Source organism: Cupressus sempervirens, chromosome 10 (genome assembly GCF_028749045.1).
Source record: "Cupressus sempervirens isolate cs-2001-9-10 chromosome 10, ASM2874904v1, whole genome shotgun sequence".
Lineage (NCBI taxonomy): Eukaryota > Viridiplantae > Streptophyta > Pinopsida > Cupressales > Cupressaceae > Cupressus > Cupressus sempervirens.
Genome location: NC_143127.1, coordinates 716548578 through 716569679, shown reverse-complemented (window position 1 = coordinate 716569679; position 21102 = coordinate 716548578).

Here is a 21102-nt window from a genome sequence, read left to right as displayed (position 1 = left end):
AATGGGATTTCCTCAAAATTTGCACCTAATTTTTTAGTGTTGTTTGAGACCCTGAGGCTACTAAGGGGATTGCAATACTTGGTTGTTAGGGATGCAGTACATCCTAATCTAATCAGGGAGGTAGTGCACCATTTTTGGACCAATAAGGGATGCAATACACCCATGTATGTGTTCTATTTTGTGTCTTAGTCAATGGTCACTCCTTGAGATTTGGTCTAGAACTTAATTTTTGAGCCTACTCAACTTGTAGGAGAAAATTAATCTAGAATCCTTTATATGCTCTGTCAATTGCTTCATTTGGGTCAAATACATATGTGGATGATAACCTAAGCCTATGTGAGAAAGCACAAGCAATCAAGCAAGATCACACAAGCACATACACACTTCATATGGACAAGCCACTATGGAAATCCCAATTTCTCTTAGTACATTTTTAAGGTGAAAGAAAGGAGGCTTGGAGACATCCTTTGAACCAAGAAAGTTCTTCATCTTCTTTGTCCATTCCATCATTTAGGCATTTAAGACTCAATCGTGGAGTAGCAAATATAGATCATGAGTATGAATTAGAGTACTTTAGCCTTGGGGGCTTGGTATGCTTTCTAGGTTATCCTCAACTTCATTCAAACACAACACTTCATAATAGGGTTTATATCTAGGAATTTAGCTCTTGGCATTGTACATTCAAACACAACACTTCATAATAGGGTTTATATCTAGGAATTTAGCTCTTGGCATTGTACATTCAAACCTCATACATGAGCATCACACACATTTTAGTTGACATAAATGATATACGTAAAGGTGGAAACCACTAAAATATGGGGGTGGTAGGGGTATTGACTAAGGAAAACCACTACATAGCCACCCAAAACATTAAAATTTATATATCAATGGATCTCTCAAGGTGGAACCAGTTGCAATTTTGAGTACCCTTTTTTTGTTATTTATCAAAATGGTGAAATTAGAATTAACATCGCACATAATTTTACATGGTTGAAGTAGGTCATCCCTAAATTTAGGGCCCACAAAGGTTACCCCTGTTAATGTAAGTCATCCCTATCAGATCATGAATGATTTTTTTTTTGCATGTTTTTTGGTTTATAACCTAGATCTAGCTCTATTCATCTGGGGGAGTAGCACAATAGGCAGAAATTGGATCCCAATATTCAAGATAACTCCTTTACCTATCTTTTTCAATTCAACATTTAATATATCTACTTTGTATTATATATCTTGCATATATTTAATATAATTAACTTGGATATTCAAGGGTTTAGTATATTCTTTTACCTAATCCTCATAATCATTTGATCTTGGTTTGAGTTGATGCTCTGTTATCAATTGGATTGCATTAACCTACTAAACCTTTGAGGATTGGTTTGAAATAATCATTTTCCTTGGATTTATCCTCTTTAGGTGTGTGGTTATGTGATAAATATAGACTTTATCTCCTTAATTTATATTTTCCCTTACACAAATTTTTAATTGAGAACAAAAGAAAAACATTGTTATTGGCACTTGATAAATTTATCAAGAAATGTATTACTATAAATTGATAATATTTTATGCAAAGTATGAATAAAGTAGATGCTTTAAGAAATCGATTATCATTGAAAATAGGTTTATGGTTCTTTGAGAAACTCAGGGTAAGTTAATTTTTTTGGTTATAATGTTGTTTTAAAGATTATAGGAACATCCTTATAGATTTAAACTTTCGAGCATATTTTATAATACTATCATATTGTTGTCTTCATGGTCATTTTCATATAGACTAAAAAGTAGTAAACTTGAAGCATATTATTATGTCTCTTTCCATCACTGAGATGCTCATATTTGATCCTTTTGTCTTCATCTTTCTTCCTTAGGCACAATCTCCACTTATCTTTATGCCTAAGAATTTGGAATGCCACTTAACCAATCTATGATTTCTACATTGGAAAAGTAGCTATTGTTTTCAAACCAAATCACCATCCAAAGAATGATATAGATTCTTGGTAAATCTTTCGTTTGTTAGAAAAAATAATTATATTGGAAAATCTCTCATTTTTTTAAAGAAAATTGTTTTAAATGTATTCTTTTAATTATATTGGAGAATCTCAAAAACTAATAAGAAATTCATTAATCATCTTAAGGGAAATGGATTTGATATGAAGAGAGTGAAGATTGCTTGTATAGGGAATCATGTGGCTATGAACAATTTGAACATTGTGTTTTTTTTTTAAAATTTAAAAAGAAAAAGAAAAAAGAGGGTGATAACTAAAGGTCTTGTAGTCCTTAAACCAAATTGCATTCCATATTACCATATTATAAAATATTATTTAGATTAGGAGGCAAAGTAAACAATTTTAATAAGAAGCACCATAAGCTCTTAAACTAGTTGTAAGTATTTTTGACATATAATGTTGTTGTTCTTTATCTCCCTATAATGCCTACCCCTAGTTGACTTTTTTGTTGTATTGCCAAATTCTTTTAGGCCAATTTTCTGATTGTGTTTTATGTCTAGCGGTGCTGGGTTACTAGAATTGATTAATTGTATTTCATAGTCAGTTAATATATGTGTTGCATTACTTTAGTACTAGTTATTTCAGTTATTTCATGATTGTTTCAATGATGATAAATATGTTCATTTAGTGACTTGCACTTATTTAATGATGTTAGTTAGAAGAATGATTTTTATGTGGTTTCTATGGATACTTACCACATACTTGCATGTGTATGGTTTGCATGTATGTTTTCTTTATGTTTGATGTTTCTGATGTGGTTGAGGAAGGAGTCATAGTCACCTGCTAGTTAGGATCTACACAATGTACTACTTCCTGCCATTGTCTATTTAGTTTAGAATATATGTGTATGTACATGCATGGATTTTATGTAGATTATAGGTACCGGGTATCAACTTCCCTGAATTGCCAGGATGAGTGTACCCTATCGCTGTATTTCAATGGTATAAGTGGGGAGATAATTCTTGAGTCCAAATCCTAACCTAAGCCAATTGTCTTATAAAATAGATCAACTATTTGAGTTAGTTTCACCTTTCTGAATTCGTCAAGTGACATGAATTCGTGACTTTGACCCTAGAGTTTAACTTTGTTCTTTGACTTTCGGTTGAGTTGTTGTATTTGATTTTATGGGTCTGTTGTGACTGTTGTTATAATTAAATTAAATTAAAAGATAATTTAATGATTTAATTTAATACAAAATTTATAAGGAAATTTGATATTTAATTAATTGAGAAATTAATTAAATAAAAGAATTAAATTTAAAGATTTTATTAAAGTTCTATTTTCAGCGTATTTATATTTATTTAATTTAATAATTATTATTTAGGAGTTTTATTTTAATAATAAATTCTAAATAATATTATTAGTTGAATTAATAAATATATTATTAAAGTGTCTCATGATTTAATAAGAGAGGGAAATTTTTTTTTAATAAAGTTTATTTTAATTAAATTGCATAAAGCTTATGCATAGAATTAAAATATAATAAATTAATTAAAGAGAGAAAGCTAATTATTTAAATAAATATATTTTAAATTGCAAAAAGTGTGCATGAAAATGGAAAAAGGTAATAAAACAATAAAAGAAATTAATCAGCAAGTTCCCTCGCGTGATTGCATAATCAGAGCCCCAATTTTAGGGGAGAACTCTTTATCAGAGATCTAGAGCTCATTCTTGAGATAACTGGATTTTGGAGAAGTGATTTTCAGAGGAGGCTTTTTAGAAAGAGAGGGAAATACTCGCGTGCTTCGTGTGTTGTCAAATTAGCATAAGATTCAGGTAGAATCTTGTGGTTAATTTGTGGAGTAGATTTCTATTCTTAAATTCTTGTCTTCTTCATGTTAGTAATCTATTTTCGAGGTGAATTTGGATTCAAATCCTTGTATGCAAGTTGTTTATTCTTTGATGGAGAAATATTTGTGTATTCTTTGAAAATTTGAAACCCTCATTGGTTTTAAACTGGGAGTTTCGAAATGGATTTAATAAAATTGGGTTGTGGGTTTTGGAAAAGAAATTGAAATTGAAATGTATAATTTGATTGTTTGTTTGTGCTTCTCCTATCAAATCTATTGTGTAAATTTATTTATTATAATACGAATGGAAAATTTTATTTTGGGGAAGTTTGTTTGTTATTATTATTATTATAAAAAAGCAAAAAATGAATTCTGTGATTATTGGTATGGAAGACTGGGTTGGTGTTGTTTATAAAAAATTAAATTGAATTTAATTGTTTTGGGGAGATGGGCTACCAACCCCACCTCCCTCCTCCCTCTCTTCTCTACTGATGGCGCTCTGTAGTTTAATTATTATTAATATTAATAAATTATGCTGCTAGGCAATGTGCTGCCATAGCAGCCGACCATTATGGCCACCCCATTAAGTGGGGTTAGTGATTTCAAATCACTAGGAATTTTATTGTGTTTTGATATATATATTTTAATTACTATTAAATTATGGGCGGGGACCCTAGCTCGGTTGGCTAAATCTTCCCTGTTGCAGGGGGTTGGTAACGGGTTCTAGTCTCCCCCGTCCTTGTGGTACCGGTGGGCATGTCGCGCCAGTGCTACCGGTCACGTTAAAAAGTTTACCAGGTGCACTACAGTTTATAGGGGGGCCGTGTTGCACCGATTCTTGCAATCTAAAAATAAATAAAAAAATAACTATTAAATTATATTATTATTTAAAGTTTATAATAATAATAATAATATTATTATTAATTATTGTTATTATTTTATTTAATAATTATTATGTTATTTAATTTAATAATTATTAATATTAATAAATTAATATAATTAAAAATATATCATTTTATTGATATTTCAATAAATATTATTTATGATTTAATAATGATTAATGAAATTTTAATAATAAAAGTTATTTAAAGAATGGTTGTAAATTTACTTTAAAAAATAAATTGAATTGAATTAGTAAGTGTGCAAATTTGAGATGGATTGATGAATCTTCTATCATTCTTATTTTATTAATTGACTCATAATTTTTATTGATTAAATAATATAAGTTATTTTATCATTATTAATTTAAAGAGTATTGAATTAAATTTTAATAATATTTAATTAAAGATTTTTAATTAAATTATTATTAAAATGTATGTGAAGTAAATTGATAATTAAATTGGGAAAATTTTATTTTAGTAAATTCAGGTTTTGGTTGATGAATCAATGTCATATCTAAATTTACTTTTAATAAGATTTTTGAATCTATTATTCTTGTGTACTCAGAAACATTAGCAAATCAACATTAGGGAAATTTTATGATTTAGAAACCTTAGTAATTATCATACATTGAGAAAATGAAAATGTGAACCCTATTTGAAATTGAAAACTTTATAAAGTCAAAAACTTAGAAATGAAAACATGAACTCTTATGTTTTGATAACGAATTGAACTATGAACAATTTTTAAGCAACTTTATATGATTTGTTGAATTGTCTGGGATTCTAGTGAACTCAGGAAACCTTAGTGAATCTGTTGACTAGAGAAATGTAAATTGAAACCCTATTCTTGTATATCTAAATCTTGTTCTTGAAAGCGAAACTGAAACTTGAAACCAATAAGTGAGAATTAAAATTGCATTTTCAAAACCTTATGAATTATGAAAATGACTTTTGTATGTACTCTTTTTATGACATGTGATTTTATTGTTGGGTGTCAGGTTAACTTAGTACTTTGACCAAATCAAGATGTTTACCAGAGGCTCGAGAGTTATGCTTTGTGATGTGATAATGATATTTTGATCACAATCTTTTATACTCAACCACGATAATGTCTCTTGTATGTTTTATGAGGTGTTTTGATCTATTGATTGTTATTGCTTTCCAATGTTCTTGTGTGAAACTGAGGTGAATGGTATGACCTATCTTATATAACATTTGAGTCTTCAATCAATTGTATTTGGATTGCTTTCTAGTCACTTATATAGGATTGAGGTGTTTGTATGATTTGTTCTTGGTGATGTCATGTTATGACATGGATTGGTTTATGTATACTTTCTTGGATCAATCCTGTTAGGATGACCATTTTAGTGATGCTTGATTTAGATCAGTGATTTTTTCAATGCTTTCTAGTTGCTTGTTTAAAGAATTGATGTGTGGTTTATGGTCGTATCAGACCTTTTGATTTTACTAAGCTTAGGGTAGGTTATCTATATGTCATGTTGGGAAGTGGCTTGCAATGGAGGCTGAGGCCCTAAAGAGGCTAACGGGTAATGCATTGTAGGTTATTTAATAAGTGATAACATTTCATTACATGGGTTTAAAATGAATTAATAAGATATTGGTACTACAGAAAGTCACTAGGGGGGCAAAGGATTAAAAGACTAGTCGGGTAACCTTAGAGCTGACTCATTAGTATGCCTTGTTAGTACGAAAGGATACTAGTGCCACATAGAGTCACTAGGGGGACGAAGGATTAAAAGACTAGCCAGGTAACCCTAGAGTTGGCTCGTGTGGTTACACTCGCCCACATGTATAATAGATTTCCTACATGTCTGTGTTGCCTCTGGGTTTAGTTGATACTTGTGTCTTGGTACCCTTTGAGATAGTTTTCTTTTAGGTGATTCCTTTAACCTAGATGTTGGTTTTGAATTTTGAGTTTGTTATCTATTTAGGACTTGATTTTATTTCCTCAGCATGGTGGGAGTGGACCTTTTTGGGTTCTACGAGGTCAGGTGGTAGTGCTTTTTCTTATAACATTGAGATCTAATTGTTAGATGTGTTTGTGCAGATGTTCCTTTCTATCTATTCGTATATTTCTATGATGGATGGTTATACCTATTGTATTGTATTTGATTTCATAGATCTTACAAGATGGTGTAATCTATTTCATGATGTATATTATTTCAGCCTCTCATACCCTATGACCTATATAGTGGATGATTGTGCATTCAGTTTATTGCCAAGTGGCATCTTATATAATTGTATATTGCTTAAATAGAATCATACTTGTACATTACTCTTTGATGTGTATTTATTATTTATTGGATCTAGTACTAATTAAACTTAAATGTTATTCAACGTCATGGGACCCTTAGGAGTTGTAACTTGTTTATGTGTCGTTGATGTATGAGTGTATGTTAAATGCTTCCCCTATATTTTATCTCTTATTGTTATTATCTTTCAAAAAAAAAAGTTTGTTAAACTCAGTAAAACTTTAGGCTAACTTCTTTTGGGTCACATGGCGGGGTGTGACATCTCCCCATTTCCTTTTTGTATATTTATTTGGAATTGATCTTCTATATCTTTGACATGCCCATTTCACAGCAAGGTGCACTTTTTTTTTTTAGTTTAGCACAATCAAGTGTTTCCTTACCATCCCTAGTTCTTGCAATGCCAAGAATTTCTACTCCTTTATCTTTTTTTTCTAATTCAATCATGGTTTGTGCATCTTTTATCGTTATTGTTTCTGGTTTATTTCAATTTTTTTTGCAATCACCAATTTATTTTGTATTGCAATTTCCTCATCATTAATAATTTCATCCATGAATTTCTCCAAGTGTTCATTGATCACTTCATTGCATACATAATTTATAATTTTCTCATTTTATTCTTCAATATTATTCTTATCCTTAGTCATATTTTCTTCATTCTTTCCCTCCCATGTGTTATTCTCTTCTTATTTTTCTACTTTTTTGTTATATTGAATTATATTCTCTATTACAACATTAACCAATTTAGTTTGATCCTTTCTCTTATCTAGCTAACCATATTTTATGTTTAAGGTTTTCATTTAATTAGTTTTCACTTCATTATTTTCCAAATCTCCAACAGATTCTATCTTCTCCATGTCCCTCATGCTTTTGTGTTGTGTTGCATTGTTTGTATCTTCCTCTTTTACAACCTCAATATCCTCTCTAGTTGCAACTCGACCACTATTTTGTGGATCATTGGAAGGTATATTCACCCTAACCCCATTTCCATTAGATACAACCTCCTCTCTTACTTCATATTTAAAAAAATTGGATTCCTTTCCATTAATACAATTTATTGTAAAAAAAATTATTGCTTTAGCCAATGCTTTTTAGTACTAGACCAGACAATTATCTTCTATGTTACTATTTATTCTGGTATTTCCTTTATCTTATGGTATTTATCTAAAATTTTCCTATCTTCCTTCCCATAGTACCAATTTTTTCAACTATATCCCACTCTTTCATCTTCATATTTTCTTCGTCCCAATCATGAATTTGAGCACCCAAAGTATGTGGCAATTTTGATTTTCTCACTTGATAAGTTATATGAAAAAAATCCAAATTATTTATTAAACCTTATGATAATATTTTATGAGGGCTAACTCTAGGGATTAATAAACTCAACCCTAGTGTTTGTAATTGGAATTGACTACTATTGTTCCTTGGAATCAAATTCTTAATTGGTACAATGTACAATTCAGGTTTAAGCGTGCATATAGATTGGTTAGTAATAAATTTTATATGATCAATAAATTTTATATTTGACTCTAGGTTTAGCAATATTTATGCATTAGATTAATCTATGAAGCCCTTCTCTAAACCCTCAATTCCTCCTAACAATTCATCAATTTTCCTAATAATCATGCTATGCAAGAGCTAAACAAGAAGATTTGGAATCATAACCCATCTAGGTATTTTGGTGGAGCCAAAGTCATTTGGGTCAAAACTAGGCATTCAATTAAAAGAATTAACATTGTAACCTTAAAAGTAAATTGGTTCTCCATACAAAATTAAAAATTTTAATGAATTTTTTTGTAATTAATGAAAAGGAAATCATTAGAGAGGGTTGTAATACTTACCTTGTCCCCATGATATTTATGAAGCCAAACAATTATATTATCTGTTAAGGATCCAACACCACACAATTTAGCAAATAGTTCATGCATTTTACAGTAATCAGATAATCCTTCTATATATTCATTAGTGACAATAATTGTAATAACAATTTTCTCATTCGTGGGGGATATCTTCAAGTTTTTGCATTACTCACTGGCTATCAAAACCCTTTTGGGATTTTAGAATAATGCTCAAATTCTTTGGTAAGATTAACAAAAGGCTTTGAAGGCTCAAGGGACAAGATCTTAGAAGGGGTTCAATGACATTTTTTAGAATTAGCATTAGTGCCTTTTTCCAGCAATAAACAATTTTCACAATAATCAAAATCTAGTATTTTACAAGAAAATAGAGTGATCCAAATACCATCTGTGGTAATGCTTGCTTTCCATTTTCATGATTTACAACCCTTCCATTATGAATTTATCTAGCCTTCTTCCTCCCAGTGATCTACTAGCTATTTCATGAAGCCTCTTCAAGATTGTCCTCACTAAAGCTCTAACTAGGGCCTCTTTGCCTCGCTTTTAGTCCACATGCTCGATTTGCAAAGCTAGAAATAGAGTTCCTATACTTTTGAGAGGATGAGTTATTGAACATGGGGAATATTGAAGCCCTAATTCTATGGAATGCAAAAGAATCATTATTGATGAAAGAAGTGGCATTGAATCCTGAGTGGCAGTTTGTGATAATAGGTCTAAGGAATCCTTGCCCCTATTATTTCCCATACACTCCACCTGTGGCTATGAAATTGACATTTTTGTGTTTGGAGGGTGAAAACCCTACCGTGGGCTAGAAGTAGGAGATCTTAGAATCCTAGACACTAAATTTGTAGAGGGCCCTTTATTTTTTTGTGTGAGTGCTAAAAACTTATTGTCATTTCACATGAAAGGTCATCCCTCACCAAAAAATAATTATGCCCATGTTGTTTTCTTTTCAGACTTTGGGCAAGTTTTTGCAAAGCAAAGTGAACTATTTTTTTAAGCAACTTTTTTACATTATATTATATTATAATGTTATAACATTATATTTAATACCTTACTTTGAATACTTTAAAGTGAATGGAATGAATAATAAATAATATGTAAAATAAACAATTTAAATTATGTTTCAAAACAAAAATTAACTTTATATATTTATATTTTATGAATAAACCTTTACTATTAATTTAAAATATTAAAGTATGTATTCACAAAACAATGTCAAGGGATACATAATCCCTCTACATGAGTCATGCATTCATTCACCAAAAGGCTATAAAACTATTCATTAAAAAAATACCTTAGGCAACCATAGTTATGCCAGTTGAAGGTAAGAGAGGTGGATCATAACTATCATCTTTTTTACCCCATCCATCATTGGGGTCTATAGGTGGGTTGGGCTGAGACCACCAATCATTAGCATCATATTTTTCTTTCTCTTTATCCTCCTCAATCCTGGGAGGAAAAATGGCCAAGGTGAGACAAGGGAAAAACCATTTGGATAAGGTGGCTTTAGGCCACAGAGAGCCACCACCAAGGGTGGACCAACCAACAATAGGAAAAATAAGAACACCATTGAGCAATAAGGGACTAGCTAGAGCCACTTTCCAGCGGATAAGTCAAGCAACAACACCAACCATCATTCACACCATTAGGAGACTGATAGAGAGCTTGGGACCAAGGAGTCTAAGAATGACGGATAAAGGAATAGTGTCCATAATGATGACCACATAGCAAGGTGACATTGAAAAAAATAGAATTCAATGAAACTTTGGCCATAATATACACAAGGTGTCACCCCAATGGTTAAGAAGCTCATGTAGGTTGGCCACCTTAAGCCCTACCTTGTTAGGTTGTACTTCAGTCTACATCATCAGATTATTGCATATGCAAGCCTCAGTATACATAGAAATATTTATATCAAAATATTTGCAAGTGAAAAGAATATAATTTATATCTCTCCAAAGAGTAACTAGAATATTCTTCTTGAAAGCATGCCAAATATGAGCTTATTTAAAGGGGATTCTAGGTGAATCACCCAACAAAATCATGTGCCAAGAAAAAGGTTCAAGCTAAAATGGTTTGAAAAAATTAGGAATCTAGATGCAATATTATTGAGCTCTTCAACAAAACCACAAAATATGAAGAAAGGTATATGGTTGCCCTCAAAGGGATAACTAGGATTAGGGACTCCCAAATGCTTGCATTGAGGATGCAAGGGAAACCCTTGGAAAAGAACACACCAAGAAAAGTATGCAATCTTTAGCTTAGTAATGGTGGTCCAAATAGTGTGAAATCTTAGTGTTTATTTTTTATGAGAATACTGCAAGTACCAACACTAGTTGAGAATGTCAACCATGGGAAAATTTGGCACTAACTAGAGGTATCCTATCTTGGGCTTGTAACTAGCAAGAGGAGTGCACAAATACCATTTTCAATCCTTTCACCATGACTTAACAAGTTGAACTCCCAACTTTTCAAGCATGTAAGAAGCCAAGGAAAAAACAAGTAATTTTTTTTGATTTGCGAGACATACTTGCATGTCTTCCAACATAATTAGGTTCACATTAGCTCTAGTTAACAAATCTTTGGGTGTCTTGATGCCATTATTGTGAAAATGCATAGCACTAACACCCTAAAAATTAGCAAGTGGGACCCCTTGCACAACAAAGAGAGGAAACCACCAAATATTATGTTGGTTCGTAGAAACCCATCACTAGCCCAATAAAGCCACGACTTGACAGCCTCCTAGGCTCTCCAAATTCTTTTGACAATAAAAGTGCCTTGGATTTGAACTGACTCTTTCATGATAGAAATACAATGTCTGAGAAGAATTTTCTAGGCCTCATTCCCAGTCAAGGCACAAATGACCCAATTGGCACATAAAGTAATTCCCTATTTCTATGTGGAAAAAAGGCCCAATCCTCTAGACTCCTTGGGAATGCAAGAATACTCCTAGGAAAATTTGTAAATCCCATGATGGTCAGCTCCAAAAGCCTAGAGGAAATCTTGAAGGAGCTTCTCTAACTTCATGTACACAACTTTAGAAGGATTCCAACAAGAGGAGTAGTACATGTGGGTGGCAACCAAAACTTTGGAATATATTCGGAACTTTGGAATACATTTCATAGATCAACATGTGAAGGTTGGAAAACAAAGGGGATTCCCAAAAAGTAGAAGACCTCTCCATGTTAAATCAATTTCTGACCATATTGAGAAAGACAATGAGGAGTAGGAAGAAAAGACTGCTTATAGCATAGAGTCTTGTGCCATTAAATAGACAAGCCAGAGGTAAGGCAAAAAGTATTAAGGCATTAGAGAGCATTAGAGAAATTTTCCTCATATTCAATGAGAGTGAGAAAAGAATCATTGACAAAATGCCCATTGACAAGTTGAGTAGGTGACTCAGGCAATGAAATTTCTCTAACAAGGCTAGAAGAGATAACATTGGAAAGAAAGTAACCAAACCCTTTAGTGGAAAGCACATAGAGAGCCAAGGCTAAAGGAAAACCCTAGTGGATGGAACTCAAAAGGACAAAAGCTTTGAACTGTCTATTATTAATGGTAATACAAGAAAATTCATCACCAAAAAGTATCTTAACTGACTGGATGGATGTGGGACCAAAGCCAATGGATTGAAGCATTGCAAGGATGAAGGACCATTTAATAAGGTCATAAACCTTAGAAAAATCAATCTTAAGGAAGACAACTTTTTGTTTGGACTTCTTGGCCCACTCCATTCCTTCCCAAACTACAACAATATTGTCTAGAATATACTTAGACTTGATGACTCTAATTTTCTACACAATCAGAGGCAAGATGTGGTGGATTTTGAGAGCCAAGGCTTTAACAATAATCTTGTAGGAGATATTAAGCAATATGATTAGTTTCCAATTACAAATATCTTCAAGATATCCAACTTTGGGTATGAATTTAGTGTTTCCTTTATTGATAATATTGCCAAGATATTTGGACTGAAATGCTTCTAGGTAGACCATATGTGTTAGTGTAAATACTTAATATTTACACTTTACTTAAGTTTACTTAGGATAAATGCATTATTTTGTTATTTCTTAAGTTAGACACGTAGGAGTTTGCGTACTCATATGATTTTTCATGTTGACAACACAGGAGTAAGCAACTCTATTTTGGCACATGGTGTCTACAACACTAGAGTTTGCATAATTACCTAAGTTGTCATGTAGACAACATAGTTATTCACACTCTTATTTTAGAGCATGATGTCTACAACATAATTTTATGTGATACACCTTTGTAGGCTTATCCTCTCATCATTACACTAACTCTTGTGCTTAATGGATGATAATCCACTCTTGGTGGACATGTGCTTGGTTGTAAGACTTATCAATGAGCTGACTCCTAATTAGTCTAGAGGTCTTTATATTTAGGCACTCCTAGTGTGTACTCAATCAATTAAATCAATCTAAGAACATTATTCATTCTCATATTATTATTCTAGTCATACATTATTTGGTCCATATTTTGCTAGTCTTGTGCTTCTTGATCTTGGCTTCATTTTTCCCTAAGGCAAATTCTTACATGATATTAGAGCCATAGAGGCATAATTTCATAGCCATTGGGGACAATTCTTGCTTCACCTCTCTGAGGACACCTTGATTTATATCTAGAGTATCCACAGGTATTGGGAGTGTCTAGAGCCAAAGCGGACCTCACCATTGCATCCAAAGCATCGATTCAGTGAAAATTGACTATAAATTTGCCTATGTTGGGCCATAGTCAAATTTGAGGCAAATCTTTTTTGCAAATCGGCACCCAAAGGCCCAATTTTCAAATTTTCTATGATCATTTTAAGATCTATATAATTTATTTTTTAGATCTAAATTTATTTTCTCTATAATTTTTGTCAAAAAAATTTTGCAATTTTTCAGAATATTTTTTCTGGCCCATCAAGCCTACAGAGAAATTTTTCTTTTGTAGGAATCGGGTGGTGAAATCCCAGCCCCCACAGGTGGAATATTCTTTGTAATATCAACATATTCCAACTAGCTGCAACATACCAAATACCAATGGTTTAATCCAACAAATTTTGGCTAAATATTCCATCGGCATCATATTTTCTAGCGAGCATCACACAACAACCAAACTAGCTCACACATTTTTCAGTCGATATCATATAACCAATGAGCTTCATCAACAGCTTCACAGCTGATCTAACACTTGATGACACCTTCTTTTAAACTCTCTGAAAGCACCAACAAGGTGCATGTGGGATTAAACCCCACTATCCCCCGTTGACTTTTGCTTCTAGCTAGCATTGTCAACAACCTTCTCCCATGCCAACTACATTGGCAAACCAAATCTTCGGCATGATGTCCTCTGGCTACATCTACTCGCGAAATCTTTAAACTGTAGTGACTACCAAAGATACTTTCGATAATGCCACCAGAAAACTTGCCACACTAGCGTAGACCACAACTCGCCAGATCAGCCACCATGTGGACAAGACAGTGTGGAGACATGTCACACCGACCTCCTCCACGTCGACAAGCCTCATCAACATGCACACATCAGTAGACTTGACTGCTACCTTAGTGCCAGCTTGCGTCATGTCAATGAACCACAACTCACCACATGTCTACCTTGCCATTCAGAATTCCATACACTCTATATAATTTCATATTGCTAACATCAACATCCATACCTACCATGTCATCCGGGGAGGGAATCTTTTGTTGATGTCATGTTTTTACTCCATTAAAATTGATAGTCATTTGAATGTCATCTGCAGGCCAAATTGCACTGTCGTGATGGTCATTTAGATGTCAAATTTAATCTTGCAATTTTCTTATCAAACCCCTCTCCAGATTTAGTTTTGATTTGATAGTCTAACTTTGGGAGGCCATATCTTAGTCATCTAAGGTCTAAATTAGGTGAATTTTTATTTTATTTTGCTAGAATTTCCTTTTTTTTTTAGTGGTGCTATTATTCTCTAGTTTTGGTACATGGATTTGTTAGAAATTGCAATTTTTGGTGACTATACCTATCCAATCCTACATTTTGCAACTTCAATTGCTCCGTACGGGCTCATCTGGACTCCAAAATAGGTTCTATTTTTCTTGAAAGTGAATAATTTTTTGTCTATTTTCTAGATCTACAATCAAATTATAGGCTTGTGTGGACAAAAATACCATTTTTAGAAATAGGTCCTTTTTTGCATTGTATTGTTTTGATAAAGCTTCAAAATTGTTGTATTTATGAGCTACATTATAAAGTTCTAGATTTGAACTATAAACGAAGGTTATAAATAGAAAAAATATAATTTCACTAAGTCCTTTTTGACAAAGTGTCTTATTGTAAATGCACTACGTATAAAGTGCCAAATCATGCATTAGGGTGGGTTGATTGATTATTTTTGCATTTTGGGGGGGGGGGGGGTACATACATACATTGATCTCATGGAGTTTTGTTTCACATGTTGGTTTGGTGTTAGATCAAGATTGACAAAAAGGAACTATCAGAAATGGAGTGCCTTGATAATTGATCATCTAAGAAGAGAGCATAAGGAATTATTTCCTTATTTATGTTCCAAAGAATGACCCTTTGATGATCAAACACTCATTAAAATAATTATGGATGTCATTTATTTTAGTTTCAATAAATATTGCTTTGGTGTCACTAACAAGTTCAATGATCCTTATGACATTTGGATGGCTCTTTGGAAAGCATATGCAAACCCCACAGTTCCTCCATTTCTAGGGGACATTCTACCTCTAGTCACTCTAGTTCTGGTACCTACAACTCCAGATGAGATCTTACCTCCTGATGCTCCTATTGCTTTGACTAATTGAGTTCCAGCCATAGATGCTTCTGATTCAGTGCAGTTTGAATTACCATGTCTTCCTACTTCAACTTTTTGGGATGACTTCCTTCCAGACATTCCAGGGCTATTCATGGAGTCTCACATTGTAGATATGGGAGACATCATCGACGACGTCGGTCTTCTCTTTATTGAGGAGCACTTCTTCACTCATTGTGAGGGCACACTCTGACTTCAACCACTTGATCATTCTAACATGATTATGGACATTTCTTTACAGCAGATGGAGAAGGACTCTTTCACTTATGAGGAGTCATATTAGTCTTTGGAGATTGTATTCCAGTTACCTCAAACATCATTTCTTCTGAGGATTCTTCCTACCAATTAGGGAGTATTCTCTACGACACCTATGGCACCATTTCTTCCCACAAGGAGGAACATTATTCAAATTTCATGGTACAACTTCTTCAGTCATCAAGGAGCTTCTATCATGGGTGTGCATACATCATTGAAGGGAGGTGACATTACTTCTCTTCCTACATATTCCTATTAAGATGCTTCATTGTCTTTGGAGGTTGATTTAGTTTCATCCATGGACATGTTACCTTGTTTGCCACCTTCTTTTGGGCATCCACCAGATTGGTTCATGGAATCTTCATTCGTCAAGGACTTGTTGACATATGAGTAGACTTCATAGGCAACATCCACCACATACTACATCTAGATCCCTCTTCCATCTTCCTATCCATAGTGGGAAGCATATTTGCACCTATACTTGGTGTATCTTCTTCCTCAAGGGAGACACATTGTTTGTTGGCATTGGATTTTCTTTTGTCTTCAGACACTTATCATTATGAGATCCTTCACTAAAGGGGATATTTCATGGAGGGATTCTCTATTGTATATGCATGATGTATATCATAACGAGGGGGTCTTGATTACTCCATCCATTCATGCATCTTTCTTTATTATACATATCTCTCTTTTTGGGGGAGGGTTTCTCCCATGAGGTTTTCCCTCTTTCCCTAGTTGTAGAGAGATTTCATTGCATTTCCTTTCATTGCATTGTACTTTGTTCCTAACATGGCCTAGTAGTTGAGACCCATTATAAATTTCATCATAACTTTTGTGAGCTTAAGTGCAATCCCCTAAGTTGCACTTTGGGGGGGTGTTAGTGTAGATAATTTTTATTTACGCTTTACATAAGTTTACTTAGGATAAATGCATTATTTTATTATATCTTAGGTTAGACACATAGGAGTTTGTGTACTCATATGAGTTGTCATGTTGACAACATAGGAGTAAGCAACTCTATTTTATCACATGGTGTCTACAACATCGGAGTTTGCATAATTACCTGAGTTGTCATGTAGATAACATAGTTATTTGCACTCTTATTTTAGCACATGATTTATACAACATAATTTTACATGATACACCTTTTTAGGCTTATCCTCTCATCATCACACTAACTCCTATGCTTAATGGAGGATAATCCACTCCTGGTGGACATGTGCTTGGTTGTAAAACTTATTAGAGTGCTGACTCCTAGTCAGTCTAGAGGCCTTTATATTCAAGCACTCCTAGTGTGTACTCAATCAATTACATCAATCTGAGAATGTTATTCACTCTATTATTATTATTATTATTCTAATCATACATTATTTGGTCCATATTGTGTTAGTCTTGTGCTTCTTGATCTTGGCTTCATTTTTTCCTAAGGCAAATTCTTACAATATGCAGGTTGAGCAAAATATAATCCTAAATAATTTGATAAAATCCACACAGAAAGCCATTACACCTAGGAGCCTTGTCATTCGCCATGGAGAAGATGAATTTCTTGAGGTCATTGATGGTGAGCATTTGCTCATAAAAAGAGTAATGTTGGACTACAAGCTATTTTATTGTGACAACAATACAAACCTCCAAGGCTTGGTCCTTGGTGGATGAACTTCCCTACGATGTGAGAACCTTCTTATAATGATGGACAAAAGCTTGAAGAATTTTAGAAAGCTTAAAAAGAGCCTCTTGATCTTATTTGTTCCTCTTGATCCCAACAGAGGTATGACAAGCTCTAAGAGCCAGGAATAACTCTTTGGAATCTTGGTTTCCCACCTCAAGCTAGTAGAGGTGAGCCTTGATATGAGCTCTCCTAGTAGCATAGTTGTCTGCAACTTGCTTCTGGTGTTAGATATTACCAAGTCAAAGTTGTAGGTCTGTATCAAATAGATTCTTGGTCAAGGCCTCAAAAGAAACACAAAGATCTTTGGTAGTTGCATAATATGAGTGCTAATGATACATGACAAGATATATTCTATAAATATGAAGAAACCTCATAGTACAGGTGATGATATTATTACAACATTGAACCCAAATAGAGTGGCTATGGGGTCTAAGCTCCAAATTCTAGACACATAATATATGAGTCGTAGTGGGTTCATGACTAATAAGTGATGTATTGAAAAAAAAAAACATTTTAGAAGGACATTGGTTAGTTTTTTTTTATTTGATAGTAAAGAGGATGGGATAGTGGTTTGACACAACCACATTAATCAAAGGAATGAAAGGTAATTCCTAATCTTCTAAGAAAGAGAAAAATGATTGAGTAGTTATTATAGCACAATCAAGTCACTTAAATATCCTATTAAATCCAACTCTAAAATTGGACAAGTATTCCAAACCCACTAAAACAATTACAATTGCCATTGGGATTAAAAAAAGGCCCAATTTATTATCTATATAGTACCAAGACTCTCTTTCCCTAGCTGTCCATCTAAATGGTTGCTGGCTAAAAAATTGTGTGTCACTAACTACAACTTACAAAATTATGACTTTAGGAAACATTTCATGAGATTTATGTCTCCTCTTAGCAATAAGGGAGGCTCCTTTCTTATTGTTGGTGGTTGTAATAGGAACTTAACTAAATTAGCAAAAATGATGGTCCTCTTCATCAATTTCTCTTTTTTAAGGAATAATTTGCACACAACTACAACTTTCCAACTTAACAAAAAGTGCCTAAATGCTATGATAATATTGGTGACCTTGGTATTAACATAATAACAACATGAGGGGAAGCAATTTAATTTTTACATTTTGTGAAATAAAAATAGGAACCCAAAATCTCTTGCATTTGTCTTGAATGAAGACTCAAGTAAAATGACTGGTAAGGCACAAAGTTTGTTACTAGATAATCTCAAATTAAATAAAAGCACTCATGATTAAAGCCCAAAGTCTTCAAATATAAGTGATTACAACCACTACTATCTATTACAATTTGTTGTGTTGCAATCCAAAGTCTTCAAAAGTTAAAATTAGTTTTGAATGAAATAGGCAACTCAAAGTCTACATAATTAAATTAAATTCCCTCTTGATGAAAGCTCTAAGAATCACAATCAATATCCATAAAATGTCATCACATAACATCTTTAATAAACATATAGTTTTAAAGAAAGTTGCCTCTTTTATTGACAACAATTTAGATTTACATCCAAGCACAAAGTCTTAGAGTGCATATATAAACCAACATAATTTTCTTGCCTTGCAAAAAGATGATTATTTACAATGAGATCCCTCCTTTACATGGAAAAATATGTGAGATAAAGGTGGAGGAAAAGGGATAATTTCTCAACCACCTTGACTTATTCTCCAACAAACTTCTAACTAACTAATTTTACTTATTCAAAGTTACATGCATAATACGATTGCAACTTGATTACATGTTACAACTTTACACATGATACCATCACATACAATTGCATCTTATTTTTCCATCACATGTATTATGTCAATTATGAATAATATTCTAAGTGTAGTGCTTATTTAAACTAGTATGCAAAGAAAAATTAATAATTTTAACTAAACATTTATAGATTAAATGTAGTTAAACATTACTTGATTATAAGCTGAAGGAAACAAATTTGAGGCAAGCAAAACATAAATGGTAGGCTCCCCAAGTGTGACCTTGATGGTGTAAATGTGTCCAATGATTGAGGGATGTGTTCTCACATGTGATCAAGCTCCAAGTGGTAAGTGATCATGTATGGAGGTGGATAAAGGATTCAACAATGGAGGTGTGTATGGATTTTGACATGGTGAGGATGTAAATATATATGCTATGGTGGCCAATGGGGCATTATAAGTTTGCATAAAAGTTTTTTCTAGATTGTAAAGGGAAAGGGTTTTATTTATAGGTCAAAGGGTAGTGAGATGGAGGGTCAGGATGCAAGAAAGGGGAATTGGTTAAGGAGGGCTACGATGCAAGGAGAGGAGAGCACATGCATTGTGCTTCTTGAAAAGCTCCAGCCTTGTGACAAGTGTCACAAGGGGATTGGATAAGGGAAGAGGGTCAAGAGGAGTTATGAGGAAGGATGAGGGAGGATCAGGGAAGATGAGTGTGGAAAAAAGGGTGTAAAAGGCATTTAAGGAGCCTTCAAGTCATGTAACAACCTTTAAGGCTCTTGGATAGGAATGCAAGAGGGATAGGATAGAACTTTGACCTTAAATTTGTGCACATACTTAGGGAAGGGATTAGGCTTAGCTTAGGAGGGAATTAGGGTGCAAGTGGCATGTTAGAGGGATGCAAGTGGGCTAGCACTTATGAAGTAGGTTAATTAGTTGGTTAAGTGGGGTTTAGAATGGGTCAATGGGTTGGATTTAGCTAATGGTACGGATTAGGCTTAAGTAAGGGGTTGGGAATTGATTTAAAATGATTTATTAAATCAAAGGGGATTTTTAGGATTAAATTAAATAGTTTTATGCATTTATTTAATTTAATAGGAGAATAGGGATTAAATTGATAAATTAATTTTGGGTTATCATTTGATTTTATCAATTGCGCTATAATTGAATAATTGAATAAATTAACTAGGGGGTGATAATAGATTAATTAAATAGTAAATACTTAATCAATGATTTCTTAGGAGATGACTAAATATGATTACTTAAATGATATAATCAAATTTAGGTGTCTACATTTTGCCCCTCTTTGAGATAGTGTTGGAACAATACTATTTCAAAGAAGTTTGAAGATAAATGACACAAAGAAGATTTTTAAAGCAACAATGTTACCATAGTCTCAAGTAGAAAGAGGAGAGACTAGGCTATATGATGCCCCCTCAAGAAGATGATGGGAATAGAAGATGAGGCCCAACAACTTCTTGAAAAGTATGACAATTTGAGGCAAGCAGGAAGATGCAGAGGGGTTAAGAGAGGGTGAATAAGGACTTTGTGATGGGGGGAGAGTGGCTATTTAAACTGAACCCAGATAGGGTGATGATGGTGGGAAGAAGAAGGTGTGGAAATTGTGGATACTTTTAGGACAAAAAAAGTTGTTGGATCATGACTTTAGAATTCACTTGATGGGAGGCTTGGATAGGATGTGGGAAAAGAAAAAGAAAAAGGCTTTTGTTTCCATGGAAGTGAGGTGTGAAGGAATCCATTGAAGCTTGAGCATGGAGGTGTTCCAAAGGGGAGCACCACCATGTATTTGAGCACTAATTTTGATATA